This window comes from Apodemus sylvaticus, chromosome 3 (assembly GCF_947179515.1).
Source record: "Apodemus sylvaticus chromosome 3, mApoSyl1.1, whole genome shotgun sequence".
In the NCBI taxonomy this organism is placed as follows: Eukaryota; Metazoa; Chordata; class Mammalia; order Rodentia; family Muridae; genus Apodemus; species Apodemus sylvaticus.
In genome coordinates this window covers 161,930,131-161,950,179 of record NC_067474.1, presented here as the reverse complement: position 1 = coordinate 161,950,179, position 20,049 = coordinate 161,930,131, and positions in this window count along the sequence as shown.

The window sequence follows — 20,049 nt, the reverse complement described above, 5'->3', positions numbered from 1 at the left end:
AATTCTATCTTCAAATTCATGAGAAAATTCATACAGGAGAGAAACCTTACAAATGCAGTGAATGTGACAAATGCTTTACTGACAAAAGTCATCTTAGAATTCATCAGATAATTCATACAGGAGAGAAACTTTACAAATGCAGGTAATGTGATAAATGCTTTACCGGACAATCCTATCCTAGGATTCATCAGCAAATTCATACAGGAGAAAAACCTTACAAATGCAGTGAATGTGACAAATGCTTTACATTCAAAAGTAGTCTTAGATTTCATCAGAAAATTCATACAGGAGAGAATCCTTACAAATGCTGTGAATGTGACAAATGCTTTACCCAAAAATGCACTCTCCATAGACATCAGAGAATTCATACAGGAGAGAAACCTTACAAATGCAGTGAATGTGACAAATGCTTTACCAGACAATCCTATCTTAGGATTCATCAGGGAATTCATACAGGAGAGAAACTTTACAAATGCAGTGAATGTGAGAAATGCTTTACCGAACAATCCTATCCTAGGATTCATCAGCGAATTCATACAGGAGAGAAACCTTACAAATGCAGTGAATATTACAAATGCTTTACCCAAAAATGCAGTCTTGATAGTCATCAGCAAATTGATACTAGAGACAAACCTTACAAATGCAGTGAATGTGACAAATGCTTTACTGTCAAAAGTACTCTTAGAATTCATCAGAAAATTCATACAGGAGAGAAACCTTACAAATGCAGTGAATGTGACAAATGCTTTACCAGACAATCCTATCTTAGGATTCATCAGGGAATTCATACAGGAGAGAAACTTTACAAATGCAGTGAATGTGAGAAATGCTTTACCGAACAATCCTATCCTAGGATTCATCAGCGAATTCATACAGGAGAGAAACCTTACAAATGCAGTGAATATTACAAATGCTTTACCCAAAAATGCAGTCTTGATAGTCATCAGCAAATTGATACTAGAGACAAACCTTACAAATGCAGTGAATGTGACAAATGCTTTACTGTCAAAAGTACTCTTAGAATTCATCAGAAAATTCATACAGGAGAGAAACCTTACAAATGCAGTGAATGTAACAAATGCTTTACTGACAAAAGTAGTCTTAGAAGTCATCAAAAAATTCATACAGGAGCGAAACCTTACAAGTGCAGTGAATGTGACAAATGCTTTACTGTCAAAAGTAGTCTTAGAATTCATCAGAAAATTCATACAGGAGAGAAACCTTACAAATGCCGTGAATGTGACAAATGCTTTACCCAAAAATGCACTCTCCGTAGACATCAGAGAATTCATACAGGAGAGAAACCTTACAAATGCAGTGAATGTGACAAATGCTTTACCGGACAATCCTATCTTAGGATTCATCAGAGAATTCATACAGGAGAGGAACTTTACAAATGCAGTGAATGTGACAAATGCTTTACCCAAAAATTCTATCTTCAAATTCATCAGAAATTTCATACAGGAGAGACACCTTACAAATGCAGTGAATGTGACAAATGCTTTACTGACAAAAGTAGTCTTAGAATTCATCAGATAATTCATACAGGAGAGAAACCTTACAAATGCAGTGAATGTGACAAATGCTTTACCCAAAAATGCACTTTCCGTAGACATCAGAGAATTCATACAGGAGAGAAACCTTACAAATGCAGTGAATTTGACAAATGCTTTACTAACAAAAGTAGTCTTAGAATTCATCATAGAACTCATATAGGAGAGAAACCTTACAAATGCAGTGAATGTGACAAATGCTTTACTGACATAAGTACTCTTAGAAGTCATCAGTGAATTCATTCTGGAGAGAAACCTTACAAATGCAGTGACTGTGACAAACACTTTACCCACAAATGGAGTCTGCAATGGCATCAGCGAATTCATTCAGGAGAGAAACCTTACAAATGCAGTGAATGGGAGAAATGCTTTACCCAAAAAATGCAAACTTCATACTTGTTAGAGAATATATAAAAAAGAGAAACTCTAATTGTATTTAATGTGACAATTGCTTTATCCACAGTAGCAGTCTTAGAAAGTATCAGTGAGTTCATACAAGAGAGAAATCACAAATGCAGTGAAGGAAACAAGTGCTTTGCCCATATTCCCTGTCTTAGAAAACATCAGAGAATTTTTATAGTAGTGTAAGATTAGAAATTGTAGTGAATGAGGAAATCCTTTACCAAGGATGGACATTTTAGAATTTTTCGGGAAATATGTACATGAGAGAAATGTTTCAAATGCAGTGGTGGTAAAAACACTTGATTTGACTTCTGGCTCTTATGACACAGGCAATACATGTACAAGAGAAATCTCACAAATGCAATGCAATGACTGAAAATTCCTTTGACTTCCTTTCAGTTCTGAAAAAAAACACCTGAATATTTATACTGAGGAAAATGTTTCTACCGTAAAAGAATATCAAAAAATGAGTCAAATGTTTTATCGAGACTCCTTACCACAAGAGGTTCTATACTAGAGAAATATTATAAGTATGCAAAATTTTTGAAAACCTTCTCACGGTATTCCAATCTTAGATAATGTAACCTATTTCTGCAGGGAAATACTCTGAAATTGTGACAATATAGGGAAGTTATACTTGTTCAACCTCAAATATTATAAGATAAAGACCAAGTGGAGAAGGCAGAAGAATATTTTTGGACACTTTCCTTCGATCTAAAATAAAGAGTTCAAAAGGAAACAAAATTAAGGTGTTTAATACACCTTTTAAACTATTTAATAATGATAGAATTCTTTACGTTTAATTCACATATAGGATTTCTGACAAATTAAACTTAAAAGAGGATTTGATACACTGAGCCACCAAAATAGGATGTTCTTTATCCTATAGAGATGCCTATGGGACTGGATAGTAGTGCTGCATGCCTTTAATCTCTTCACTTTGGGAGCAGAGACAGATTTCTCAGTTCCAGACCAGGCTGGTATACAAAGAGAAACCTTGTCTCAAAAAAAAAAAAAAAAAAAAAGATTCCTACAGTATCCAGTGTTCATAATCTCTATCAAATGCTGGTTTCAAGTTTCAGGTAACAACTATGAGTCCCTTGTGCTTGGGTCAACAAGTCCTTCCCCATAGTCCTGTAAGTAAATGCAATGAAGCTCATTGATTAATCCAGTTTGACTTGGTTGTTTTCAGTTTCTGCTTGGGATGCTTAGATGAATATATGTTGTATATCCCAGGAAAAGGCTCTCATGAAACATAAGAGTGAGACACTAAAATTTTCTACAAGTGAATAACATGAACTTAATACTAGTGATTTTAAGTGTGTGGATAACAATTCCTTTGGAGGGTGAAATGACTCTGTATCAGGACTTGATTAAGAAGAAATGAAAACATGTATTTCAAAAGGTCTTAGGACTGAGAAATCAATCTTTTGACTCTCAGTGAGTCTGCCCATATGAAAATGATTTGGGAGTCTCAACAATAAATATGTCTTTCATGAATTCTTAGTAATACACAGAGGCAGAAAAAGCCTTTAAAGGACAAATTTTCCCTTTAGTTTCTCAATAGCTCATTCCCTTATGGATTTCACTCTTCTTAAATTACCTGTCCTTAAGCATAAGTAACTAATCATTCATTTTTCTACTCGGGATATTAATAATGAGAAAATGTATTAAGCTAACAATCATTATTTCTATTTCATGTGTATTAGTGTTCCACCTCTATGTATGTGCACGGGACATGGGCTAGAAGAGGGTGTTGGATTCTATGTAACCTGGATTAAGAATTATTGTCAACTACCATGTAGATTTTGGAACAGAACTCTGTTCTTCTAAGAGCAGCAAGCACTCCTAATCACCTAGGCATGTCTTCAACCCCCAGTGAGAAAAAAAAATTGTTTCCTAAGTAAAAGGTACAATATTCTACACAAGGAAATAAATGGAAATTTTGAGAAAATACGTGAAATACGGCTTTATATTTGATATTTGGGGCATTAACGTTTTACAGTAGTGTGACCAGGCTTCACCGGTTACCTCATGGAGTGTTAAAGACAAGACATTCTTTTCCAAAGCTTCATGAGCTGGAGTCACAGAACAACACAACTCAAAGGTAAGAAACTTACAAAGAAAGGAACACATACTTAGCAGGGCAATACGGTACACACCTGCATTCTTTGTACCCACAGGCTAAGTCTTGATGATCCAGGACATCTTGATCTCAGAAAAACTAAAGACAACACACAGAAAAAGCAAATACCTCTGAATAGTTCACGTTCCCACTTGCTTTAGTTTCATCTATGAATTTGGCATTAATTAAGAAAAAGTATCTTTATTTTGTGTTCTTTTAAATATACAGGTGTTTGGGTGACATATATTTCAGTCTGTGCATCTTGTGCATGCTTGTGCCCACAAAGGCCAGAAGAGACGATCAAATTTCCTGCAACTAGAGTTACAAAATTTTATGAGCCACAATATAGTTGATGAGAATTGTACCCAGTACCTCTCAAAAAGCAACCATTTTCATTTCCTCAACCATTTCTCCAGCCTGAAAGTGGAACTTGCAAAAAGATCTGTATGTGCAAACATGTACAAAAGTGTCTAGAGAGTCTGGAGAGATGTGTTCAGTTCTCCGTGTCAGAGTTAAAGTCACCTGTATGCCACTGATTATGGGTGATCCAATGCCAGCCCTCTGATATAGAGGTGTGTCTTAGTTATCTTTCCACTACTATGGTAAAACAGCATGACCAAGGCAACTTACAGAATGAAGGTTTTATATGGTTTCTGAAGATTAAAGCCCATGGAGAATGGCATATCATGGCAGGTTGGCAGCTGAGCTGGAAGCTGAGAGCTGAGGGTTCATATAGAGATCCACAAAAAGGATGCAGAATAAATGCACTCAGAAGAGGGAGTCTTTTAACTCCAGAAGCTCACATCCAGTGGGATTATTCCTCCAAGGCGACACCTTCACAGAGACCACAGACAATATGTTCATTCAAACCACAACAAATAGTATGTGCACTATCAACTGCCTAGCTACCTGTCATATGTCAAAACTCAAATTTAATATTCTGCAACATAAAGCACACAAGGCATGGGAGAAACACCTGTCAAATATGTTTCTCATGAGATTCTTACCTGTCAGCTTCCCACTATATCCTTCATTTTGATAGTGGGTCAACCACTTTCTAGACCTGGACCCAGAAAGTAGCATGAAGATACCTGGGACCTCAAGAGAATCCTTCCACTGAGATCAAGGAGAGAGCACAATCAACATAAGACACATTTTTCAGTGAGTACCATGGTGAGACACTGCATTTGTGTGGATATATTGCACACATGCCATGGCATGCATGTGAAATCTTAAAGACCTCATTGGGTGTAGGTCCATATCTTACACCTTGAAGAGTTGTGTTTCTTTGTCGTTCTTCCAATTTGTATGCCTGGTTATGTTGCCCTTAAGCTTTGGGATACCTCTTTTTTAGTCTTTTACCTCCCCATAGGATTATATACTCTTGGAATGCACCTCGGTTTTGAGATCAGGTCATCAAACTTATATTGGAAGGTTCCTTATCCATTAATCGAGCTCCACAGTCCTGGGATATTGCAACACGGCCTTTGATCTAGCCTTCTTTCTGGACACCAACCCTTAACTGTATGGTAGGTGGATAACTATCTTGATCTGAGAGCTAGAGAAAAAGTTAGTATCCTAAGCAGGGTCATGTGGCACACACCCATATCGCATATTGAGGAGATAGAAACAGAATGATCAGAAGTTCAAGAACATAGTTGGCTACATGGTGAGTTCCTGGACAGCCTGGACTTTGTGAGATCATATGGGAGAGAATATGCATAAAAAAGCCACACTCCCAGTGGTGGGTGTTCATGTCCTGGGAACAGGTTTCTTTTTTAGGCAAAGGGAGATCAGATGAGACCATTACTCCTGGACCTCAAGAGGACCAGCAGAAAAGAGAGGCTTACATGAAAACAGGAAGTAGGGCTCTGAGTTTTATTAACACACTACTTATAGCACTCCCTTCGCTCTATTCTGGATTTCCCACTTTCAATACTTCTTGACACAGAAAGGACAACAAAGGAGAGACAGCTAAGCAACTTCCATCTTAGCCACTATCAGCTCTCAGGTGCTTCTCCTCATTGGACGCTGATGGTACTGGTAGAATATTGTCACCAGTCTAGATAGTCAGTCCTCAGGGCTTCTAGTGGGAGGGACAGAGTTAGGCAACCTGAGGCTATGATCAGATCAGTGGTGCGTCCTGTGCTGGCAAGGTTTGGAAGTAAAACAGTTAGGTCATAGGAAGCTACTAGGGGATATATGAACAGTAAAATATTGTGAGGTTACTTGTGGATAGATTGGGCAAAATAGCCAAAACTCCTTCGGTATCTTGGAGTAAGGACCTCCTTCCTGACTAGAGTGGAACAGGTATCAAGGAGTTTCAAAGTTGTATGGGACACCTTCTCAGAGCCTTGGTTCCTCATCTTGATAAGTTCTGTTTCACTGGGATATATTCACATCCTAGGTTGGGACACACCCTGAACCCTACCATGTGTCATCGACTTGTGGCAGATGGATGACAGCACTGTGCTTCTTCATAATACACAGTTGTCCAGAGGCCAAAACCGAGAACTTTGTTTCAGAATTTAGAAGCAGGATATCTCAACCCAGCAGACACTGCTTTGGAAAGCAAATGTTAAAGGTATCTGCCATACAGAACTATGGAAGACCTCCCTGAGCAGCCAAGATCTCCTCCCTGGGGCAGAAGATTTGTCTACCGACTGGTTTACCTTTGGTCACCCCAAACTCAGTTCATGTTGACCTGGCCACCACAACCCTCCTCAAGATGGTGAAGGTAGGGATATTAGAAAAATTCTTTGCACACTGGACTTGGTCTTGAACAACTCAGTAGTATGACTTAACTAAGCCACACATGAGAGTCCAATACTGAGTATCATCCTTTGGGAACCTCTTTATAATTGAGCCAAAAGATCTTTCTCCTCCTCTCTTCTCCAATTGCAGCTACTTTGTCCTCCATCAGTCTTAACCAGGACACCCTTTAATTCACATCCTCATTAGGATATGAGCCACAAAATGGAAACATAAGGGAAGATTCTCACACTCTTGAACACTGCAGATGGCTGGGTCCCTTGGGGAAGAAAGTGTCCTACGTTGCTCAGGCAAGCAGCTTGGTTTGGTGGAAACTGTGTCTAGAAACGCTGAGAGGCTTTTGCAGGGGAGACTAGAGCAACTCTTTTGAGGAAGACCTGTTCCATTGTTCCCCTCTGTGGGTCCCCATGAGAAGAGGCAGTCCATGGTTTTAAAACATTTTTTGTCATGGAAGAGAGTTGAGATGAGTGAAATCATATCCTACTTTTTCAGGGCAGGCCTGAACTTAAATACCTTTTGTAGGGTGGAGTGTCAGGGAAGGAGAGCTTAATTGTCTAAGCCTCTCAGGCCTTTAGGTACCTCATTAAAATGGAGATCTGCCTTGAGGCTACATGATCTGTAGTCACATTCTCTACCTGTAGAGGGACTTGAGGCATTGCCACATGTGACTGATTACCACAGAATTATGGAGAGCTGAGGCCTCCAGTCAGGAGCCTGGTGCCTATGATCTTGGGAGGTGTACTTATGAAATAGGAATATCTTTGCTGTGTAAAACTCCCATTTGCCTATGTGGCTGGAACTGTAGTCTCTAGTCCATATTGAAATTGTTCAAATCATATCCTGGATTCTGATGACAAAAGTGACAGCATATGTAGAAAGCAAGATCTATTCTAGGCTGACTCATGTTTGAGAACTATGTAGAGCCAAATGCATGGTATCTTTAAGCAGATTAAATTAACTAAGTTTTATTAGTGCTTAGAGTGATTGCTCCTTGGTAATACATATTAATCCTGGGACAGTTATATTTTCATCCATTTACACATTTTTTTTAAGCAAGCTGTGTTGAATTGGTTCACCTTGATCACAGTCTGTTTCTCCCCAGGGCTTTTGTCTTGATTAAACTTCCCAAATTATTTAATTGAAAGGCTATCCCATAACAAAGATGTAAAATTACTCATTTGAGGTATGTAACTAAGTGTTCATTGCAGCAACAGGAAAAGTATTTGCAGGTGGAGCATTGCTTCCACTTTCAGACCAGAGCAAGTGGGACAGTGTAAGGTGAACAGGGCTGGGTGAAGCAGGATAGTCAATATGTAGATCACAGACTAAAGGTTAAGGGAGTCAGTTTTAGGGTTTAGTATGATTTAAAAGACCCTGATTCAGGAAGCGTGAATGATTATGTAATTTCCCAGCATGCATCAACTCATTCATTTGAATGAAATCAGACCAGATTGGTGGGTATACAATTTCTGAAGATTAGCTTGAAACAGTGAATATTAAATTTCCAATAAATGGTCTGTCCTATGCATATATGTGCAGTCCTCACTGACATTGTTAAATCAGCTCAGAGATTTCAGACAGAGACTATTGGCTCAAGCTGTGTGTGTCAGGTTACAGATCTCAGCAGCTCACATTGCATATAGGAGCAAAGTCAAACAGAAACTAGTAATATCATGCCCTCTACCAGGGAAGGGTCTGCCCTTTTTCAAAGTCAGTATACCTATGCATTTTTCAATTATATTTCTGATCTTTTTAAAAGTCAATTGATAATATTACTATTTAAATTTCATTTTCTTTATGCATCACTGCTCTGATCTGGTACTAGTGCCTATTTTTCAATGTTTCCCATTTATAAGAATTTCATTCCTTTTTTGTCTCTTCCCCCACAACTAAGCTGGCTGGCAACTCCCAACTCTTCTGATGGGCTACCTCCAGCCTTTGTTCCTGTGAACAATAAGGCTCCTCACCTCGACTACCGACACCGCCCCAAGGCAGTTTTCACCTGACTCCCAACACAGACTCGCCAGTCTGAAAGCAGGCGACCCACTGAGACCTGGAGCCAAAGAAGATTCACAGCCCCGCCTTTGATGTGACTGACTTCTGGGAGGGGTGGTCGATTCCCCCATGGCTATATAACATGTCTTAAAAATATTAAAGTCAGTCTTGACCGGATTTCCCGCCTTGACTCAAATCTTTTTCGCCTTAACCTCAAAATTCTCTTTCAGGCAACCCAGTTCACATGTAGCCGCTGGCGGTCTACATATTGGCGCCAGAACGTGGGGCAACCTGGTACGGGAGAATTTCCTGAGGTAACCCTATCGAGCGAAGCTTTGCAGAAAAGGTGATAAGGAATGGTATCCGCACGGTAAGCAACATAGAGGTCAAATACTAGCGCTAGTGTAAAATTTTTCTATTGTTGTGAGTGCAGAGGGATACGGGTTTTGCAAGCAAACTGTGTTGACCCGGCACAATGGCCGCTTGGATTGAAAGATAGGGAAATATGGGACAGGAAAGTTCTCGCGAAATTTGCGCCAGCAACATTCAAGAGTTGCTTCAGGCGAAAGGGATAGGGTTTGAAGAAGAAAGATTGGAGGATTTCTTGGACCAGATATATTCTTGCTGTCCTTGGTTCCAAGAAAAACGAACGTTAAATGAGAGAACTTGGGTAAGAATTGGTAATTCGCTAAAGGCAGCCAAGGCAGACAATATTACTCTCTGCCTCTGGACTCTTATAAAGGATATTATAGATGAAGGAGGTTTGGAAGAATTAGACATCATTCAAGAAATTGAGGAATCTCAAGAAGAAAGCCTGACAGAGAGGATCCCTGTAAGAGAGGACCCTCCACACCCTAAATCTCATAAACGTAGAGACAGTGCTGATGAGCCTATTGTAAAAGAGACAGCTCATCCCAAGAAAAGAGCGACTGAATCTCATGGAGAAGAATGGCCCCCTGTAGCGCCATCTGCTCCGCCTATGACCTTGATGGCAGGGGACGAGATCCAGAAAGGCATGCAGTTACAAAAGTTGGAGTTTGAAATTAAATTGCAGAAATTGACTAATGAATTACAGGAGCTAAAAAGGGTGTCTAATACTAGAGAGAACAATAATTCTGAGACCTGCCAGTCGCCATTAGAAAGAGTTATAAACCAGGCTCGCGGGGAGGGGCAGGATACGACAGAAATCTTAGCTTTTCCAGTCCTTGAGATAGAAGACCAGGACAATGTGATTAGACAATATCAGACCTTGGAATTTAAAGTGATAAAAGAATTAAAGCTAGCTGTAGCCCAGTACGGCCCGACAGCTCCCTTTACACAGGCATTATTGGATACTGTGATAGAGTCGAATTTAACTCCACAGGATTGGAGAACGCTGTGTAAGGCCACGTTGTTGGGGGGAGATTTCTTGCTTTGGAGTTCTGAATGGCGTGAGGCTAGCAAAAGAACCGCCGCCACTAATACTCAGACAGACCATCCAGAATGGAATGCTGAGATGTTACTGGGGGAAGGTGTATATGAAGGAAATACTAACCAGATGGGGTTTCCCATCGCAGTGCATGCGCAGATTGCGGTGGCTGCCCGCCGTGCTTGGAATCTTTTACCAGCAAAGGGAGATCCTAGTGGAAATCTAACAGGTGTGAAACAGGCTCCCGATGAACTTTTTCAGGATTTCCTGGATCGATTGCTAAAGACAGCTAATAGAATTTTCGGAAATTCTCAGGCAGAAAATCCGCTGGTTACTCAACTAGCCTATGAGAATGCTAATGCGGCCTGCCGGGAGGCGGTTAGACCTCATAGGGGAAAGACAGACTTAGCAGGTTATATTCGTCTTTGTTCTGAAATCGGTCCCTCGTATAATCAGGGTTTAGCTATGGCTGCAGCGCTGCAGGGAACCACCATTCAGGGAATTCTTTCGTGGAGACGAGGAAATAGAAGGTGTTTTAAATGTGGCAGTCTGGGTCATTTTAAAAGTGATTGCCCTGATAACAGGACTACTATAAATGGGCAATCAGGTGGTTCACCAGGAACATGCCCTAAGTGTAGAAAAGGAAATCATTGGGTGAAGGGATGCAAGTCCAAAACTAATTTTCAAGGCAGACCCGTGTCGGGAAACGGGGGGAGGGGCCCGCCCCAGGCCCCGATGCATCTAGGACAGACAGTCTATGGGGCAACGCAGCTGCTGCCGAGCCAAGGAAATCTATCTTTGAACTCGCCAGAGCTACACCAGGAAGTGCAGGATTGGACCTCTGCTGTATATTCCATGCCTTATTAGCCCCAGAAATGGGCATTCAGGTTCTGCCTACGGGAGTCTTTGGACGATTACCTGAAGGAACTTGGGGATTGCTGTTAGGACAAAGCAGTTCTACTGTAAAAGGACTGCAGATTTATCCAGGTGTCATAGACAGTGACTATGAGGGAGAAATAAAAATTATGGCTGCTTCCCCTCATGGTGTCATAACTATACCTGCTAATCAAAGAATTGCTCAGCTCGTTTTGGTTCCTTTACATCCACTGCTTTCCAAATTCATTAAAGATAAAAGAGGAGAGGAGGGCTTTGGCTCCTCCGGAGTGTATTGGGTTCAATCTATCACCAATAAAAGACCTAATCTTAAATTGACTATTGAAGGAAAGAGTTTTGAAGGATTAATAGATACGGGAGCTGATGTTACTATTATCAAGGGACAGGATTGGCCGTGTAGCTGGCCACTGACGGAGACTCTTACACATCTCCAAGGCATCGGATATGCAAACAATCCTAAACAGAGCGCGAGACTTCTAACTTGGAAAGATACAGAGGGAAATTCAGGGCAAATTCGGCCTTTTGTTATGCAGAACTTGCCTACTACCCTTTGGGGTAGAGACCTCCTATCACAGATGAATTTAATTATGTGTAGTCCAAATGAAATCGCCTCTAAGCAAAAGACAGTGTCGGAATCCTTACCTGCTCAGGGGCTTGGGAATGAAGGACAAGGCACTAGAAAGTTTAAAAACCCCCAGCCAAACCCTAACTCTAGAAGTCTGGGGCATTTTCAGTAATGGCCACTATCTTGCCTGCATCCCACGCCGATAAAATTCAATGGCTTAGTGATAATCCTGCGTGGGTTGATCAGTGGTCTTTACTAAGGAGAAATTGGAAGCCGCCTCTTTGCTAGTGCAGGAACAATTGAAGGCAGGACATTTAATAGAGTCATTATCTCCATGGAACACGCCAATATTTGTCATTAAAAAAAAAAAATCCGGCAAATGGAGATTGTTACAGGATTTAAGAAAAGTAAATGAAACAATGTTGCCCCTGGGAACCTTACAAGCTGGTCTTCCATCCCCCGTGGCTATCCCGAAAGGGTTTCATAAAATACTCATAGATTTAAAAGATTGTTTCTTTACTATTCCATTGCACCCTGAGGATTGCAAAAGGTTCGCGTTCAGCGTTCCTTCTATTAACTTTACAGAGCCTATGAAGAGATATCAGTGGACAGTACTTCCTCAGGGCATGGCTAATAGTCCAGCTTTATGCCAGAAATTTGTAGCAAAGGCTATTCAGCCTGTGAGACAGAAATGGCCAGATATTTACTTTATCCATTTCACAGATGATTTTCTAATCACAGGAAAAAATCCTCAGACCTTGCTTTTATGTTTTAAAGATTTACAGCAAGCTTTGGTCGCTAAAGGATTGCAGATAGCACCAGAGAAATTTCAGACCCAGGAGCCATATAATTATCTGGGCTTTAAACTTACGACCAGGCAATTTTTTCCCAGAAGATAATTATCCGCAGGGACAATTTGAAAACTTTAAATGATTTTCAGAAGTTATTGGGTGACATTAACTGGCTTCGGCCGTATTTAAAGCTTACAACAGGGGAATTGCAACCTTTATTTGATATTCTTAAAGGGGATGCTGATCCGACATCTCCTAGGTTATTAACTTCAGAAGGACTTTTGGCTTTACAGACAGTGGAGAAAGCTATTGAAAATCAATTTGTTACCTATATAGATTATTCTTTACCTTTGCATCTGCTAATTTTTTATACTACTCACTCGCCTACAGGTTTATTATGGCAAAAGGCTCCTCTGATATGGATTCATTTGAGGGTGTCTTCAAGTCGTAATATTTTGCCCTATTTTGAGGCGGTGGCCCAAGTAATTATGCTTGGTAGAAAGCAGGCGCTAACTTATTTTGGCAAAGAACCAGATGTTATTATACAACCTTACAGTGTAAATCAGGATGAATGGCTAAAACAGCATAGCACGGACTGGTTGCTAGCTCAAATAGGCTTTGAAGGGTGTATAGATAATCATTATCCTCAGGACAAATTGATAAAGTTTTTAAATATGCATGAGGTTGTATTTCCTAAAATGACATCTTTACAGCTGTTGCATAACGCCCTCTTAATTTTCACAGACGGCTCGTCCAAAGGAAAAGCCGGATATCGTATTAACAATCAGCAAGTGGTCGTAGAGATGCCTGGGCTCTCTGCTCAGTTATCGGAGCTAACAGCGGTATTGTGTGTTTTTCAATCTGTAAATAGTACGTTTAATCTTTTTACTGATAGTGCCTATGTTGCATTTTCTATACCACAATTAGAAACCTGTGGCACGTTTAATTTTAATACGCCAGCTGGATCCTTGTTTTCACAATTGCAAGGTATCATTCTTGCTAGGAAAAATCCTTTTTATATCGGTCACATCTGAGCCCACTCAGGCCTTCCTGGACCTCTGGCTCAGGGTAATGAGTGCATTGACAAAGCGCTTATAGGACAAGCTTTGACACTCACACCCATAGAATTGGCAAAACGTGATCATGATAAATTTCATCTTTCTAGTCATACGTTGAGACTCCATCATAAGATCACAAAGGAGCAAGCTAGAATGATTGTAAAACAATGCCCTAATTGTCTCATTTTAGCACCAGTGCCCCACTTAGGGGTTAATCCACGTGGTCTTATGCCCAATCAAATTTGGCAAATGGATGTAACTCACTATGCAGAATCTGGGAAATTAAAATTTATACATGTTTGCATTGATACGTGCTCGGGACTCATTTTTGCCTCCCTGCATAAGGGAGAAGCCGCTAAAAATGTAATTGATCATTGTTTACAAGCCTTTAATTCCATGGGATTACCCAAAGTCATTAAGATAGACAATGGACCAGCCTACACTGGTAAGAACTTTATCTCATTTTGCAAGGAATTTAATATAAAACTTAAAACTGGAATTCCTTATAATCCAATGGGGCAAGGAATCGTGGAGCGTGCTCATCGCACCCTTAAAAACTGACTTCTTAAAACTAAGAAGGGGAATCTATATCCTCCTAGGTCCCCTAAATCACATCTTGCCTTTGTTTTATTTGTTTTAAATTTTCTCCAAACGGATGCTAAAGGTCAGTCTGCAGCAGACCGACACTGGCACCCAGCTACTTCCAATTCCTACACCATGGTTAAGTGGTGGGACCCTTTAAATAATACATGGAAGGGCCCGGACCCTGTTTTAATCTGGGGGAGGGGGTCCATCTGCATTTTCTCTCAGGAAGAAGACGGAGCGCGCTGGCTACCAGAGAGATTGGTAAGACAAGTAAACACCCCCTAAACTGTTGGTAAGTATAATTAATTCAAAAGGTTGTTTTCAAGCCACTTCCCACTTACTTGGGAAAGTAAAGTTCCTTTGTGTTCTTGCAAATTAAGTTGCAAGCCAGGCTTCTGGCCCGAGGACACTGTATTTCAATTAAACTAAACATTTTGGGCTTTCCGATACTAACCAAACAGGTTGTTTCTCTTAATCTCCTTTTATATTTCAAGCAGATAACGCTCAGAAGACAAACTCCTTCAGCGATGGCCCCAGGTTGAGGATGGGTAGTTATTACAGCCAGCCAGCGCTTATGAGCAGAGCATTTACTCTGCCAGTGGATTCCTCAGAAAGGAGGCTGCATGGTATTCGGAACTATGCATGTTTGTTAATATAACAAACATGGGCATCAGTTGAGGTGCGAGGCGAGGCACTGCAGGGGAAAAGGAAAAAAAAAATCATGTCTCCGAATTTCCCTGAAAAGCATGCCCAGCTGCATGGGGGTTTGACATCGAAAGACTGTCCTTGAATTAAAAAAAGCAGTCCATTCCCCCCCCCCCTGAAAAAGATGTCCTTAACGTTTAAGGGGGTTGGGCCTCTTCTTTCCCTCCGTGGTCAAAGCCCGTCATCCATTGGATGAACTTACTTATATCCACTGAGTTGTTAAAATTAAATAATTAAGGGGGAATTGTCTCTTCCCCCACAACTAAGCTGGCTGGCAACTCCCAACTCTTCCGATGGGCTACCTCCAGCCTTTGTTCCTGTGAACAATAAGGCTCCTCACCTCGACTACCGACACCGCCCCAAGGTGGTTTTCACCTGACTCCCAACACAGACTCGCCAGTCTGAAGGCAGGCGACCTGCTGAGACCTGGAGCCAAAGAAGATTCACAGCCCCGCCTTTGATGTGACTGACTTCTGGGAGGGGTGGTCGATTCCCCCATGGCTATATAACATGCCTTAAAAATATTAAAGTCAGTCTTGACCGGATTTCCCGCCTTGACTCAAATCTTTTTCGCCTTAACCTCAAAATTCTCTTTCAGGCAACCCAGTTCACATGTAGCTGCTGGCGGTCTACACTTTTTCTCAAAGGCTTTCATATTTCTTTTACCAAGGTTTCATATAGTTCAGCCTTGCTCATGCTGTGTAGCTATGACTTTCTTTGAACCCCTAATTCTGGCTCTACTGCCCACTACTTGGAAGACAGTCCTACAACTCCTTTCAGGCTCGGCCCTGATTGGTCAATAAGAAGGGAAAGACAGCACTGACTGAGGGTCCTCCCATTTCCCTGTATCTTGCAGAGGACAGCAAACAAAGAGGAACTTGTTTAAGGATTGAGTTTAGTGAGGAAATTTGAAGCTGATGTGTTCACAGCACAGGAGTGGACTGGTTGGAAGGAATGTTAAAGAAAGAGCTTTGGGCCGGGCCATGGTGGCGCATGCCTTTAATCCCAGCACTTGGGAGGCAGAGGCAGGCAGATTTCTGAGTTCGAGGCCAGCCTGGTCCACAGAGTGAGTTCCAGGATAGCCAGGGCTACACAGAGAAACCCTGTCTCGGGGGAAAAAAAAAAAGAAAGAAAGAAAGAGCTTTGGTAGTTGGCATTAGTAACAAGTAGTCATGTATTCAATTTTAGATGATCAGTAAGTGTCCAAACTGGTCATTTTTACCAGCCAAAGCAATAAAGATTCTGGATGAGGAAATGAACTCAATTTCTAGAAACCAAATTTGTGTTTAAGCAATAAATTCTGGAGAAACTGATGTAGCTGTGCCTAATAGGAATGCAATTTTTCCTCTCTGAATATCCACATTAACCATTCCTTGCTTTCAAATTCCTGGCCATTTTTGTTTTAATTGTTGTTAGTCCTTGACTTTCACTAGGTTTGCCTACAGAACATCCCAGTTATGAGGTACAGATTGCTGCAATGAGCATTGTGTGTGCAATGGAATGTGCACACAAATGACCCTGTGCTATAGAAGAGGAACAGGAAGTGTTCTGGGGGACAGGAAAATTTGGGTGGAAAAGCAAAGCTGGAAAGCCACAGCTGTCAAAGACCTTTGATCTCTGATTCTTTTAGTAGAGGAGCTGCTGCTGTCCTATGGCCCAGCAAGGTGGTCCAAGCTAAATAGGGATTCTCAGCAGGCCTAGCAATCGCTAGTTACATGGGGAGATAGCCTCAATGTTCATTCCAGGTTTCTCCCTTGATGCAACCATAGGGAGATATGAGGGAGAACAAACAACACAGTAAACCCTGTTCTCTATACAGTCTCATACAACCCAAGCTTATGTGTGCCTACAGTCTACAGGGTCTCACAAAATGTTAGAGTTGGAATGCTTCTAAGAAATCTTTTCATTATATTTTCATGCACTCAATATTAATTTTAACAAGTATCATAATTCTCATGCTCATTGCAGTTACATTGATGGTGACCTAAATTTTAAAATAACCTAAAGGTCCATTCATTGAGTATAAGATTGGTACCTCAGGAGGACATTGTGGTAAAGGAATGGCTTAGGACTGGTTAGCAATGGTTAATAGACTCTATACCTCTAAAACACTCAGAATTAATGTTGTAAATTAAAATGAAACACCATGTAATTTTTCCTTGCACAGTGTTAACACACTTCTTTGTCTCCACAGATTTAAACCTTTAACTCTCATTTGTCAAATGGGTGAGAGCTTCACCCATCTCTTCTACACTGCAGGTAGCAATGGAGAGTGGAAGGCAGAGGCTACAGAATCTAACTGAAGCAATCATCTCAAAGTGTTTCTCTAATTTTCTTTTAGTTGGTATGTGGAGAAGAAATATTGATTGTCAAGGTTTTTGTAGCAAGGATTCTAAATAGAGATGAGAGCCATACATGTTATCATAGAATACTGTAAAAATGCAGATGGTTGCTTCACTTGGATGATATGAGAACTTTCTGCCAATGTGTCATAGTGAATGAAAAAGTCAAATTGTGGTTAAGAAACAGACTGACTTGTTTTGCTTAAATTTACATAATGACAATAATATATAGTTTAACAAAAATGTAATACTGTTAGCCTAGTTGTACATTCTTTTTTATTTCTTCTGTTCCAATAACCAGCCTTAGGTTGTGGTGGTTTCAGTTGTGGTTGCGAGTGTACATTTAAACATTTAACATTTTTATATATCAATTTGTTTGTATTTAATACATTATATAATGAATGCTCCAATATTGCACAGCATTACATAGGTATTTCAATTATTTGAAGTTATTTAACATTAATTTTCCCTAAAGAGAAGTAAGAATACTCTATTAGAATTAAGTAACAAGGAACCACTGTACTTCCACGATCTAATCTTTTAAAGATACCATGAGAAAAATGACCTGGGTTTGATTCAGGAATGTCATTCATTTCATATTGCTGAGAGCAGCACTTCTGTTTTCACAGATGTAGACAGGACCCAAGAATGAGCTTGTAAGAAACTCCTCTGTGGTGTTCTACTTCTCCATACAAAGAAGCAGAGTTCTCCCTGCCAAAGTCATGCTTCCCCTGTTTTCAGTATTCTGCTTCTCTCTGTTCATTATTCCTTCCCTTCTTTGCATTTTCTTTAGGATACATTGAACTGTTTTTTTTAATTAAAATAGATTTTTCTCTCCTATATATTCTGACCACAGTTTATCCTCCCTTCACAACCCTGAACCACCCCTATCTTCTTCTTCTCCAGAGGTCCTCTGTTACATCTATCGAAACAAGCAGAGCACCAAGAAAGGATGGAGAAACAAGGTACAAAATGGCAAGGCAATGGATCTCAGGTTGAGGCTGGACAAGGCAACTCAATAGTAGGAAATAATCTCAAGAAGAGGTGAGAGAGTGAGAGCTACAAATGTTCCCACTATTAGGAGTCCCACAAAATTAGCAATTGTGCTAATAGCCATAACAGCATCAGAGGGAGTGCTGAAGACCTATGCATCCCGCATGCCTGCCATGTAAGTCTCTGTGAATTGTTGCTGACAAGGTCTTATAATGCATGGGTTCCCTCACATTGTGTGGGGCTTAAACCAACCATTGGTTGGCCACTCAAACAGTTAGGTACTACCATGTCCCTGCACATATTGCATGGAGGACATATTTTATGTGGAGCGTTGTTTATTTTGATTGATGTCCTCTTCTCTCTCTCTCTCTCTCTCTCTCTCTCTCTCTCTCACCTTCTCATGCCCAAGAGACTAGAACATAGGAATAAAATGTCCAAAGCTCCTCCTGCTTGACAACTCTACATTCTGTGAGCTGTGTGGAAGTTCTCCTCAGGAATGTGGTCTTGCTACCATTTTCAGACAGCAACCTTCTGTCCTAGCATCAGGCTGGTTGTTGAGGAATCTCCATGGCACCTCCTGGACAAGAACTGAACCAAATGTAAGCCACCACTGAAGCCTGTTTAAAAATGATGGCCAGTTCAGATTCTATATTTTCCATTACTAGGAGTGCTCACTATGCTCACCTTAGAATCCAGGAAGTTACTAATGTTATAGGTACCTACCTCTACTCTCCAATGTCCACTACTTTGAGCTGTTCCTCCCTGCACTGCACTTTCTTGGTATCCCCAACTGATCCTTCCTACCGCTGTGTCCATTCACCCCCAGTCCACCATCAGAATCTTTTCTATTTCTCCTTTTCAGAGATATCCGTGTTTCACTATATAGTCTTTCTCTTTCCCTGTCTGCTCAGGCTATGTGGACCCTAACTGACTTATCATTTACCTAATAACTTCTATCAATTTGTAAGTGAATACATGCCATATTTGTATTCTGGATTTTGTTTACCCCACATACTGGTGATTTTTTTCTAGTTCCATTTATTTTCTGTAAATTTCTTAAGTCATTTTTTAAAGGCAAGTAGTAGTCAGTTGTGTTAATATACCACATCTTCTTTATACATTTTTCAGTTCAGAGAAATCTAGCCAATTTCAAGTCTTGAAGTTGTCCAATTCTCAGTTTTCTGAGGAAACACAATATTGATTTCCATAAGGCCTGTATTAGCTTGCCTTCTCAGCAACAATGTAAGAGTGTGTCCCTGGCTCCACATCCTTCCCAGCATGATCTGTCATTTGTATTATTGATCTTAGCTATTCTGACATATATTAAAAGAAGTCTCAAACTAGTTTCCATTTGCATTTCTGTGATAGCTAATGGCTGTTCAACATTTCCTAAAGTGTTCCTAGGCTGTGCAAGTTTCTTTTTTTGATAATTCCGTTTAGTTCTGTACCCCGTTTTTAAATAGAATTCTTTGTTCTTAGTCATCTCCTTGCTTTAGTTCTTTATATATTTTGCTTTTTAAGCATCAATCTGTGTAATATATACAGTTGGTAACAATCGTTCCCCATTCCTTATGCTATCTTGTTTCTTTGTCTGATTGACTGTGTTTTTTCCTTAGAGAACCTCCTATAATTTTAACTTCCAAGATCCTCTCATTTTCTGCTTTATTTTTTTTTTTTTATTGATTCTACTTCCATCTTTCAGTCTTGGTAAGTTTTGTGTTTCATTCAACAGTTTGTTCATTCTCGGATGTATTTAAAGGATTTATTGATTTCCTCCTATTATTTGATGATGTTTCTTGCTTTCCTTTCAGGATTTATTAATTTCCTCTTTAATTTCCTGTCATCTTTATACAGTTGGTTG